At 39.4% G+C, this 12,452-nt stretch overlaps 1 protein-coding gene across 1 annotated transcript in view; it reads right to left on the bottom strand.

The window, feature by feature from the left end:
* LOC135698958 (serine proteinase stubble) overlaps nt 1-12,452 on the bottom strand; it is a 667,696-nt gene that overhangs the window by 589,708 nt on the left and 65,536 nt on the right. The window lies entirely within an intron of this gene.

Here is a 12,452-nt window from a genome sequence, read left to right as displayed (position 1 = left end):
GACGATGCTTGGGACTAGCAATCATCCTCAATGTGTAAAAACTGGTGATCTTAAATTAGGCAATACCAGCGCCGGCCGCGCCCGAACACAGGTCAAGAAAGGAATGGGAAGGATTGTGTTGACATGACACTCGCTTTGATGGAAGCCGAGAACACCTCTGCACTTCCACGAGGAATCACTGGGATGTTGGATAAGAGGGTTGGGTTTGCAGCAGGGTTCGTTTTGGTAAACGATAAGCTGAATTGATGTCCTAATGATCATATAACGCGAAGGAGCTTGGGACTAAACCCACGGTCTTCTGCTCAGTAAGCAAAAACGTTTGCCACTAGGCAGACGAGCACCTTTTTAATCACCGAGTTGCTGTTATTACCATGTAGTCATATTAACAAATAAAACGATTGACGAATCTTGAATGTGGATGGGCCTGAGATTAGACTCATGATGTTCTGCTCAGTAAGCAAAAACGGTTGCTCTAAGGCCACCGAGCCCCTCATATCACATAATACCGTTGCTCAAATTTGTGTATCCATTCTAACCCGGAACCAACGACAACAACGAGTTTCGCAAAATACGCGATACACAAACGATTTTACCATAAATCTCTTTGATATGTAAGGACCTGTGACCGCGTTTTTCTGCTCAGTAAGCAGGCCACTGTAACCGACGATCTTTCAAATCCGAAGACTAAAAACTACGAAAAAGTACTTAGGCCTTCATTAAGTTCCACTTACACGCGACGTTCAATGACAGGGTTCTATCCAGGATTAATTTAGAAAATTTCAAAATGAGTTGTGAAAAACAAAACATTAAGTAAACTTTCTACGTGGTTTTGAGAAGATTTGTATGGGGATCATGAGGAAATGACAGATAAATTTTAAGAAACATTCCAAGAGAAGTAGAGGTATGGCGGCAAGAAAACCATACGGGGCATACTCAATCTAATTTTTTTTACAAACTTGTTAAAAATGCTTCTAATATGCATCTCCATGAAAACCGTATCAAAATTCAATTACATGTCTAAGATAATAATGGGAATGTTATTTTCTAGTGAAAACCTGTCAAAACGTTAACTTTCACTAGGGTGCTCATATTGCCCCGTATGGTTGTTGATCGGAGCAAAAACTGAAATTTTTCAAACATAATAATATATTGAGTCTATCATATTTTATCCATGTTTTGAACATTATATATTATCAAACATATTCCAAAGCATGAGCATGATCACAGCTATCATACATTTATGAATGTTTTTCATGTGTTATGATATGTTTTTCTTAGGTGGACCATATTTCCCCTATCTACCCTATGATCAGAATTCAACAAGAAACAGAGTTCTAAGAGTGTTCTGACAATAATTTCAACCCTAGTGCGAAAAATTCATCACAGAAATCTAAGAAAATTGATTGCAAAAAATTGCTAATAATAAGAAAGAAATTCTTTAAAATACTCCAACGGGTTTCTAAATAAAATTTCGGAAAATTTCTGCTGTTTTGAATAGACTCAAAAAAAAATTTTGAAAAGATTTTCAAACGAATCGTCGCCCAAGTGGCTCAAGGGAATTCTAAGAAGGATTCAAATTAAATACTTAGAAGGGGTTTCAAGTGAATTTCAAAAATAATTCAACGGTAATTATTACGCTGAGTGTTTTCTGGTTAATTTCAAAAGAATTTCATGATAATTCAGAGCAGAATTACAAGTTAATTCTGGAATTCATATCATGACAATTGTGAACAACGAAAAATTAAAACCCCGGAAAAGAGTAATTCAATTTCGGTTTTTACAAATATTTGTATCCAAAGTCCAGCATCCTCAAAATTTTCTTTTAAGGACCATGCCCTTTACATCTGAAATTGAAACTTATTGCAATATTGCTGAGTGATTAAATTTTAAAAACAATAAGACGGGTATATGCAATTTACACCTGAAATTCTGGTGTAAAAATTTGTTCCTATGGTATGGTTAATTTATTTTTCCCGGTTCGCTCTTCGAATTCCCGGGTTTTTCCCGGTTTTCCCGGTTACTTTTCAAATTCCCAGATATTCCCGGTTTGCTGGCCACCCTGAGTTTTAAACAATTTTTTGGAATTTTTATTCAAAATTACAAAAAAATAAATAAATAATTACCGCGTATATTATTCTCAGAAAGACTTTACTTTTCTAGACGGGGTTGTGGCATTTTGCCGAAGGACGTTTCGCCGAATGGGCCATTTTATGGAATTTTAATCATGAATCAAACTGAAAGAACTGGTCATGTTCAAAAGATGGAATCATTTCTATAAATAAAAAAATATTGATTATTTAAAATTTCCTGAAATCAGCACAAGTTTAAATAACTGGTCATGTTCAAAAGAAGGAAGCATTACATTTGAATAGCTTGCCAGGTTGAAAAAAATCGAACCTTCTTAATATTTTTTCGAGTCTGATTTCAAAATATACTGAGCTTTGAGAAAAGTTCAAAACTGTAGAAAATAGCTTGCTCTTGGGCGAAATGACCCATTTGACGAAAAAATCTTCGGCGAAATGACCTATTCGATGAAATGACCTTCGGCGAAATGTCCCGCTTCCTGACCTTCGGATTACCATTGGCCGCTTTCTTGTTGGCTCGACACATTCGAACGCGTTCAGCAACGGTCTGCGCCTGTTTCGCAGGTTTTCCTGACTCCTGGTCTCTCACGCGCTTCCGATAATCGCAAAGATATTTAGCAGCCATGTGTTATAAGACATTTTGAAGATTTTTACAGAATTTCTCAATAAACACTGTGAAACAATATTGACTCTATCTAACGCGGAGTGTGAACACTGAAGCACTTACTGTACCAATTGTAATTTACAGAGAATGCTACAATGCATAATCACGATGGTGTTTCAATATGATGTCTGTGTTTGGGAAACAATCACAAAATGAAATTTTGATTGCCTTTCTTTTTGCATACGCCGGTAAGCTACACAGACTCCTCCCATCATGAGTAGTTTGCTATCTAGTAGCGACACTCTCCTTTTGCGTAGTTTGCTAATGTCAATACCTTGAAAGCAAAGGGCAATTAACGAGTTATTAACGAAAGATGAAGAGAATCGATCAAAATCACTTGCACCCCTGCTTCCAAGTTTGATTACAAGATTACAACTCTGGAGAGCATTTTTTGTGGTCGTTGGGGGTGCACTGTAATAAGCTTGTTGGCCCTGAAAAGGGCCGTTTTGTTGCCAAAGATGGTGATGATTTAACCTCCAAAACCGCACAGAGTCCGTCTGTCGCTTCAAAGCGTAGACGGCATCCATGGCCGCTTACGATTGGCGTGTTCAGAGTAGGTGATAGCATAACGGATCACATTTTCCAGGAACACCTTCAGCACCACTCGTAGATCAGACCGGAGATACGACCTTTTACTCCTTTGCCACGATCAGCCATTGTTGCTTGTTCGGTAGAAGAGTGGATTACCTAACCTTCCCCCACATTTTTTTTTACTTTAAATGATCTTTATTTCGAAGTGGTTACGAGAATAAGGATGTCACAGCGAATCAGCTCCAAAACAACAAAGCAATTAGACTGATGGGTCTACTACGTTTTCCTCGAGTACACCTGCCGGAATCAGGAAAGTCGAGAGTGGATCCAACGAAATATGAGTGGTGCTCGGAACTCTACCTGTTTGGAACTCGAGCCTTCAGGGGCCATATATGGTTTGATTTTATTATTATAAGCTCGATTATAAGGATCAATAAAACCAAGCATAAAACTCATTTCTAGTGCTCAATATAAATATGGAAAACAATTGAGAAATCCCCTGTTCAACTAATTCAGTGCCAACATTTGAAAACGGCGCAAAAGCCATTTGTAAACAAATGGTTTGTGCGCCCTTCACTCGCTACCCGACGAACGCCCACGCAAACCAACAGCATCGTCAGGAAGGGGAAAATTTCCCCTACCCGATGTTGCTGTTGTGTCGCGTGGGTGTACTTCAAGTAGTGAGCAAAGGGCCCACAAACCATTCGTCTACAAATGGCTCCTGCGCCGTTTTCAAATGTTAGCACTGAATTGATATGATGAAAACCCGATTTTGAGTTGTTTCTACCCAATATTCACTTTCGCTGAAACACTTGCATTCTACTCAAAACGAAATCTTTGCAAAATACTAAAATTTGGATTCTTCGCAAAAAAATCAATTTGAGCGGTTTTACTTAGGTATCAAGATGAGTACTTTTGAATTACATACTTCGTTTCTCCGTGCAGAGTGATATAATATTAACCAAAATGCTAAGCACCGAGACCAGTGTGATTCTAATAAAAGCAACCAGACGAAAATCGAATCACTGAGACACCCCTAGTTGGTCTTACGCTACGCCCTGCGATGTCTATACTCACTGTTTATTCGAAGATTTTCCAATTTATCCCACTGAAATACACACTGTTTAACACTTCACCTCGCAATGTTTTCACATTTCACTACTAATGCTTCTTTTTTTCCTGTTTTTCGACGTTAAAATTTGATGCTGGGGTAGATGGAGAAGATGAAGTGCAAATTCTCACATCAAGAAAGACACCAACATTCTAAAAGAACATAATCAGTGTAAATTGCCGTTTTTTGTCTGGCTGATGGTAAATCGCTGGTACTGGTTCCGGGTAGACTGTCTCTGTGAATCGCTTGCACAGAACTTGCTGTTGTGAGCCGAATAATTGATTTGGTGTTTCAAGGGTTAATTGACAAGCTTCATGTTTTCTGTGCTAAAAGGAGAAGAAGCTGTGTTATTGGGTAAACGGAACGATGGTCTATTTCTTCTGAAACAATTATCGGATCGGGAGTGCCTAGTAGACCCCAAACACGTGCACTGCGAACTTTTCCAGTATTTTTGGCGGCGTAGATATGAACACAGAGATCTGCAAGCGCTGTTGAAGGTAGTGCGTGAGGATTTGGGACACGGGTTGAAAAAAGGTCCTAGTGAAGTTCAGCAGATTTGTGCTTGTTACTGTTTTAACGGAAGATGTCCATGAAGATGATACTTTCCCGAAAACCTCTACGACAATAACGATCGATTCAGTTGACACCTAGCCCTTAAGCTGGGTTTAGACAGGGCAAGTCAATTGATCAACTCAGTTGAATTCAATTGGCTTGAAAAATTGAGCCTGGTTCAACTTTTTTCAATTCAAGTGAGTTGATCAAGTCAGTTTACTGGCATGGTTTACACGTTCAATTCGCGTTCAAGTCAGTTGAATTCAACTGACTTGATCAATTGATTTGCCCAGTCTAAACCCAGCTTTACTGTGTACGGACGAGTAATACTACGGCAGAGGAAAAAGTTGTGTTTTTTTTTTACTTTCTCCGGACACCCGTCCGATGAGTTTTGCTACTCTTTTCCGAAAGGAACCAGTACACAACACAAACATGGCCAACCGCCAACTATGCGTGATTGACTTCAGTGTCATGCCAGCAAAACCCAAACCGTCCCGAGTGGACGATTTCATCGCGAAAGATGTTCAGCTTGATTGGAGCAAAGTGCGAGGATTGCAGCTCAACAACATCACATCGTACGTATTTCTCAAGATGGATACAATAGAATCTGCAGAACAATTCGCTGAAGAGCACAACCTCAAGCACACGATGGAGTACAAAGACATCACCTACCGTATTCCGTTCTTCATTGCCGATGGAGCAACGGATGTTAAGCTGCATGATTTGCCGTTTGATATGCCAAACCATATTATCACGGAACAGATGACGCAGTTTGGTGAGGTATTGTCGATAAAAGATGACCACTGGAGGAACCTTTTCAACAAGGTTCCTAATGGAGTGAGAATAGTTCGAATGCGCATTTCTAAACCCATTCCGTCGTATGTGACAATATCCGCAGAAGGGTGCACTACACCATGAAGTGCTCCGAATATGCAAAATCATTGCGTGAGGGAAAAAAACTGAATTCACCGGAGGCACCAATTGAAACTGGACATCCAACAACTGCAATAAGTATCTCGAGGGACATATCGCCAAGTGAACGTTTCGTTTCGATCGAGGACGAAATTCCAATGCCAGTCCTCACTCCACCCGAAAAAAAAATTACAGTGAAATTTTCAGTGGAAACAATGCTATAACATTAATATTTATTGTCGACAATAAAAATGATTGTTGTAATGTTGTACTCTTCCGAAAACGGTAAAACTGCTACCTAGCTGTACAATGAATGTACATAATAAAATGTTGTTACAATGATTTTTATCGTTTTTTTCATTTATTTTATTGTTAACATGATTCGATCATGAACAATAATGAACGATTCTATTACAATAAAAATTGTTGTTACATTAAATATTGGTGTATTTTCATTGTGGGTTACGTCACGAACAATAAAAATAAATCTGATTAAAGCATGCAGACTATGAGAGGGTCAGCAACACTGCCAATGTAATTAATAGCGAATTCGTTTATTATCGGGGTTGGAACCAGTTCCAACCCAGTGCGAAACCGAACTTTTTGTCAGTGCGAACCTCAACCTGAGCTAGGTTTTAAAAACAAACGTGCAAACTGACGTTTGTCAGAAAACAAGCAGACCCAATCTTGATACCCGACCCAGGTTGGAACTGAATAATAAACGAATTCGCTATGAGATAGGCGCTGCTCGTATGGCTCTGGCTTTGACAGTTCATTTGGCTCAAAATCAGGCAGTCCGCGTCTGCTCATATCTTATCCTAGACCCTCTCTAAAGCTTAATGGAGACCTTTTCCGTGCAGTCAATAATCATACAATAAAAATAAAAAATTCCACCACTTGAAGATGTCAGAAAGGAACTCTCAGGTGGAAGCATATTTCATGGGCAATTCTCTCCAGTCAAATGCATTAACTTATCAACGGCGCTCAACCACCAAGGAGACGTGACCTAGGGATATCGAGCGCAGGGGAGTTGGCCTGTATTTCTCACAAGTTCCGGATCGAATCTCGATCCATAACCAGTAAAAAAAAAAGGACCACCCGTAACAGACATTCCACCCCCTTCCCGGGGCAATGTTTTATTTTTTCGATTTATTTTTAAAGTCGATAAAGTAGATCTGTCAAGCCAACACATACACTCTAAAGTACACTGTTATTTTTTTTAATCAATAAATTCGCCAACCAACAGTAAAATAACAATAATATATTATGTTATTGAAAAAAAATTATATGGGAAAATCACGAAAATTTCATTGTTAAGATACTTAACAACCCCCCTTTTTTATTGTAAATTTTCCATTTACCATGAAATTTACTGTTTTGTACAACATAAATCGAGGTAAATTTATTGTAGACGTTACAATATAAATCATTGTTAAGACAATAATTTTCGTCTTATTGTTACATTGTTTTTTAATGTATTTTTGTTGTTATTTTTTTTCGGGCAGCCAACACCGAAACTGATGCTGAGACGTGCTCCGCTGCTGCTACTGCTGTTGTTGATCATTTCGTTGCTGCTGTTACTGCTCACTCCGCTACTACTGTTGCTGCCTCCCCAACGGGACAGCGGTCAGCTCAACTCGTCCAAGAAGTGATTGATGTGAGTGAGAAAATTCTCAAGTCACCTAACCGGGACCAGCGAGAGATCTCCAATGAATATCAACGCACCCGTAACCATCATTCGGAATCTGCATTCAAACGACTGGGATCACCCAAGACTACCGAAAGCAAGAGGCCTTCCAGGTCTAAACATCGTCATTAAAATGGATCTAAAAAGCTACAACATTTGTACCATCAATATAAACAATATTACAAACCCCACGAAACTCGCTGCTTTGCGAACATTTATACGGTCAGATGACCTTGACGTAATATTCCTGCAGGAGGTGGAAAATATGCTGTTGGAGTTACCTGGATTTGAAATGATTTTCAATGTGGATGAGCGACGAAGGGGAACTGGAATTGCAGTCAAGCAGCTGCTCCAATACCAAAATGTGCATCGTAGTCTAGATTCCCGTTTGATCTCTCTCCAGATAGGGCAGGTCACCTTTGTGAATGTTTATGCTCCATCTGGTTCACAAAACAGAAGTAACCGTGAAAGTTTCTTTAATTCCATCGTGCCATTTTACTTGCAACGGGCATCTAATTATATAATATTTGGTGGTGACTTCAATTGCGTGGTGAACGAAAGGGATGCAATCGGCTCCGGTAACCAGAGTCCAACGTTGAAACGATTGATGACTTCAATGAAACTCACCGATACGTGGACACATCTGAATGGAACTCGAGTAGAATATTCATTACTGCGACACGATTCTGCGTCACGATTGGACAGGATTCTGGTAGGCGCAACCATGCGGGGATGGCTAAGGAATGCTTACTTCTGCACTACTGCTTTCACCGATCACAAGGCTTACATCGTACGGATAGTTTTACCGGACCTTGGCACATCAGCTGGTAGAGGTGTGTGGAGTCTTTTTACGAAAGTTCTGGACGAACCTGAAGCACTCCCCGAACTTGAACGAAAATGGATATACTGGGTCCGAAACAGAAGGTATTATGCAACATGGATGGATTGGTGGATCACTTTTTGTAAGCCGAAACTGATTTCCTTTCTTAAATGGAAAACATCGCTGCTCTTCAACGATTTTCGTGGAACCATGGAAATTTATCAAACTCAGCTTTCGCACGTGGTTAATCGACTTCCTGGAAATCCACACAAACGTTCTAACATCAATCGCATCAAGGGACAAATTCTTCAACTACAGTGGAATTTCTCAACAAAGCTCCGAAGGAACAATTCATCTTATATAGGTGGTGAGCAGACAAGCCTGTTTCATCTAAACGAGCGGTCAACACGCAAAGCACGAACAAGCATCAACTTGCTCGAACTTCGAGATGGCAACGTTACCAATGATATAAATGAAATTCATGCTGAAGTCTCCCGTTTCTTCAATCAACTGTATGCTGCTGGTGAAACCTCTAATACTGCGAGGTTTTTGCCGACTAGGAGTATCCCATATCCCATATCGAGGAAAACATATCGATCATGAGAAATGCTGAGGAGGAGGAGGTCTTTGCTGCAATTAAATCGAGCTGCTCAAAAAAATCCCCAGGCATTGACGGATTACCCAAGGAATTTTACCTGAAATGCTGGAGGATAATTTCGAGGGAATTCACACTTGTAATAAACGACGCCTTGTCAGGTAACGCTCCCAAAAACTTTCTTGAAGGTATATTAGTTCTTGTACGGAAAAGGGGTAACAAAAAAGATATGTCCGCCTTTCGTCCCATTTCTTTGTTAAATTTTGACTTCAAAACCGTCTCGCGTATCCTGAAGCAGCGCATGGAAAAACTTGTTCCACTGGTGCTATCCGCTGATCAGAAGTGTTCGAATGGCTCCAAAACTATCTTCGAAGCAACGACAAAAATCTGGGGTAGGATATCTGAATTGAAGCACCGGCATCAGAACGCACTGCTAGTTTCGTTTGATCTGGACCACGCGTTTGATCGCGTTGATCATTCATTTCTTCAGCAAACAATGTTAAGAATGAATTTCAATCCGGCACTAGTAGAACTCATCAAACAGTTCATGGAGAATTCTTTCTCGAGGATATTAGTGAATGGTCATCTAACTCCCGAAATCCACATCCAGCGTTCGGTCCGTCAAGGAGATCCCTTGTCAATGTTACTTTTTGTACTGTATATGCAACCTCTAATGGACGTATTAAGGCGAGCTTTTCCTGGTGTGATAATTAATGCTTACGCAGATGACATCTCGATGTTCCTGGAAAACGAAGGAATGTTAGTGCAAGTCTCTGAGCTGTTCACAAACTTTGGTGAAGAAGCAGGAGCAATTCTCAACCGAAGCAAAACTGTGGGTTTAATGATAGTCCCAGAAACTTGCCACTTACTCTAAGAGTGACACTACTAAACACGTATGTGTGCTCAAAAATGTGGTACGTGGCCTCTATCGTGTACTTGCCAAAAAACTACGAAGCTCGCATTATAACTGAGCTGAGAAAGTTCCTGTGGATGGGGCACCCTCAACAGTTCAAGATCTCCTTTCAAAATCTTACGCTTCCCAAAAACCGTGGTGGATTAAACCTACACTCTCCAGCGTTGAAATCAAAAGCTCTTCTACTGAATCGATTGGTAAAGTCATTGGATCAACTTACACTGCTAGTCGATTTTCTGGAAGGATCTGGTAATCCACCGAACGGCCCAAGTATCTCTGCAGAATTTCAGCACGCTAGGTTGGCATATCATATCTCTCGTCCAATCTTTTGGAGAACCTGAGGACGAGTGGTTTGTACCAATATTACTTTTCGCTGCTTCTGGATCCACCGACCTTCATCGACTCGCTAAACTGGAAAGCGGTCTTTAAAAACATTCACTCCAGCCTACTTCCAGCTGAGCAACGGTCAGCGTGGTATCTCATGATACATGAGAGGATTCCCCACAACCAGCTTCTTCATCGCCAAAATCCAACAATCGACCCATTATGTGCCTTATGTCCAGGAGAAATTGACACTATCGTTCATCGCATCTTCAAGTGCACAAGAAGTCGTAATGCCTGGTTCTATCAGAAGTCTTTATTAGCTCATCTCGACCCTAGGCTTCGTCGCATGGAACCAGAAAAGTTTATGTATCCAGTCTTCTCAACATTTACAAGAGCAACAAAACAATCTTTGATTAAACAGTTAGGCAAAGTGTTCCTTTATTTAGTTAATAAAAATTTTGCAGATGTAAGCGTCGAAAACTTTAGAATTTTTATAGAATGTATGTAACTTTATTAATATAACTGACAATAAAACATGAAGATATTATAAAAAAAAAAAAAATCGCTGTTGGAGAGCTGACTCATAACGTTTGGCCTGGTCCAGGGAGGTCTGATGGAAGTAGCAACACCAGGATATATGATACCTGAGATCTTGATAACGTTTGGTTAAAGACATTGGATTCCGTTGGGTCTTCAGAAAGCTGAGGAATGTCACTGATAAAATACAAAGGCGCAATGGTATTCCCCTAAGTACGACGAAGATTTTGATTGACTCCAGAAACCAAGTAAAATACTTCAAGCATAACTTTTCAAAAGGACGTATGTAACATTTGATAGGAAATAAGAAACATTGGATAGCAATGTCTATATGAGATTATTAAATGCTATCTAAAAGTTAATGCAATTTTTTTAAATCTGTTTGTGCTATTAGTTGGATAGAGGGATAGCGTTTAAGAGAATTGTGAAAAATGTCGAGTTTTGCAAACACGGACAAGACTTTTGATAAAACAAAATCATACACCTTTTACTTGTGTACTATTCACATACACCCTGATTGATTCGTCGGTATCACACCTTGATTGTTACATACACCCTGCATGATTCGTCTATTTGACAGAAGGGTTTACATATACGTCAAATCAGATACACCGGTTTTTGTTTTGCAGTGAAGATACGTCGGCAGCTCGAAAAGCATTGAGGAATTGTCGGTTGGTTGGTTTATTTACATAACTACCCAGAGTTGTGAAAAAATCGATATTATAAGCGGAGATGAGAGGGTCACCGCATTATCTGCTGTCAGATGTTATACGTTTTGTGTTTTTCGTATTAAGAAATCAGATTGGTCAGATTGGTATGTGAAGTTCTATATTAAAGTGCAATTTTATTAGAATACTTTTGAAATAATAAACATGTTGCTCCCGGAAATACAAAAACAAACATACAAACTTGACGCATTTGCTGATTGATAGTGGTTGCTTTGTTTTTTCACATACGACGCTTCACTGTGAGCGTATCTGCAGTTTTTGTGTTATCATCAAATTTTAACAGTTAAGTCATGTTGACAATAAAAGGGTGCATCAACACCATTTTAAAAACAATGAAAGAAGGTCATATAGGGCGTTCATTAAATATATTTTCCATAATGCATTACAATTTCAAACCTTGTTTTTCATTAACTCGTAGGAAAAGCATGTATTTTATATTCGGTTAGATGCAAAATATCGATTTGTTTATTTTTGCGACTTACGTCCTTTTGAAAAGTTATGCTTGACTTGTCAGACTCTTCCCAAGGCGCTTCTTTTTTTGATGCGTAGCGTAAAAATGACGTTGAAACACTTCGACATTAAAACCGCCTACTTGTATGGTAAACTAGATCAGTAGTTATGTATGCATAGACTCAAGAATGTAATCGTGCATTCATACATAACAAAAAAATTGATTCACGTGTGAACGTTCACGAAACAATCTTGTGAATCCCATTCTGGCTAAAGAATGACAATCATGCGCATTCATCTGCTTTGATGTCATTCATTTTCTCGACTCATTCCTTTGGGGGTTCATCTGTATCAACGTTCAGGTTAGTTCATTTGGAGAGATTTCATTAATTTGTGAGCGAACGGAAAGTAGCTGCCAAAACAATGAGCTGAGTTACCAAGAGTAATGTGAGTGAATGAACATTTCCATCCTTGCTAATACCTACCAGCTAAGGCATGCCGCGCCTCCATCGCTCTGCACAAAATCGTTCTTAAATTACAGCAT

This window comes from Ochlerotatus camptorhynchus, unplaced genomic scaffold (assembly GCF_037179485.1).
Source record: "Ochlerotatus camptorhynchus isolate MF236.1 unplaced genomic scaffold, CSIRO-AGI_Acam_v1.1 ptg000099l, whole genome shotgun sequence".
NCBI lineage: Eukaryota > Metazoa > Arthropoda > Insecta > Diptera > Culicidae > Ochlerotatus > Ochlerotatus camptorhynchus.
The sequence above is the reverse complement of the archived record's forward strand: the minus strand, read 5'-3'. Positions and strand labels throughout refer to the sequence as shown.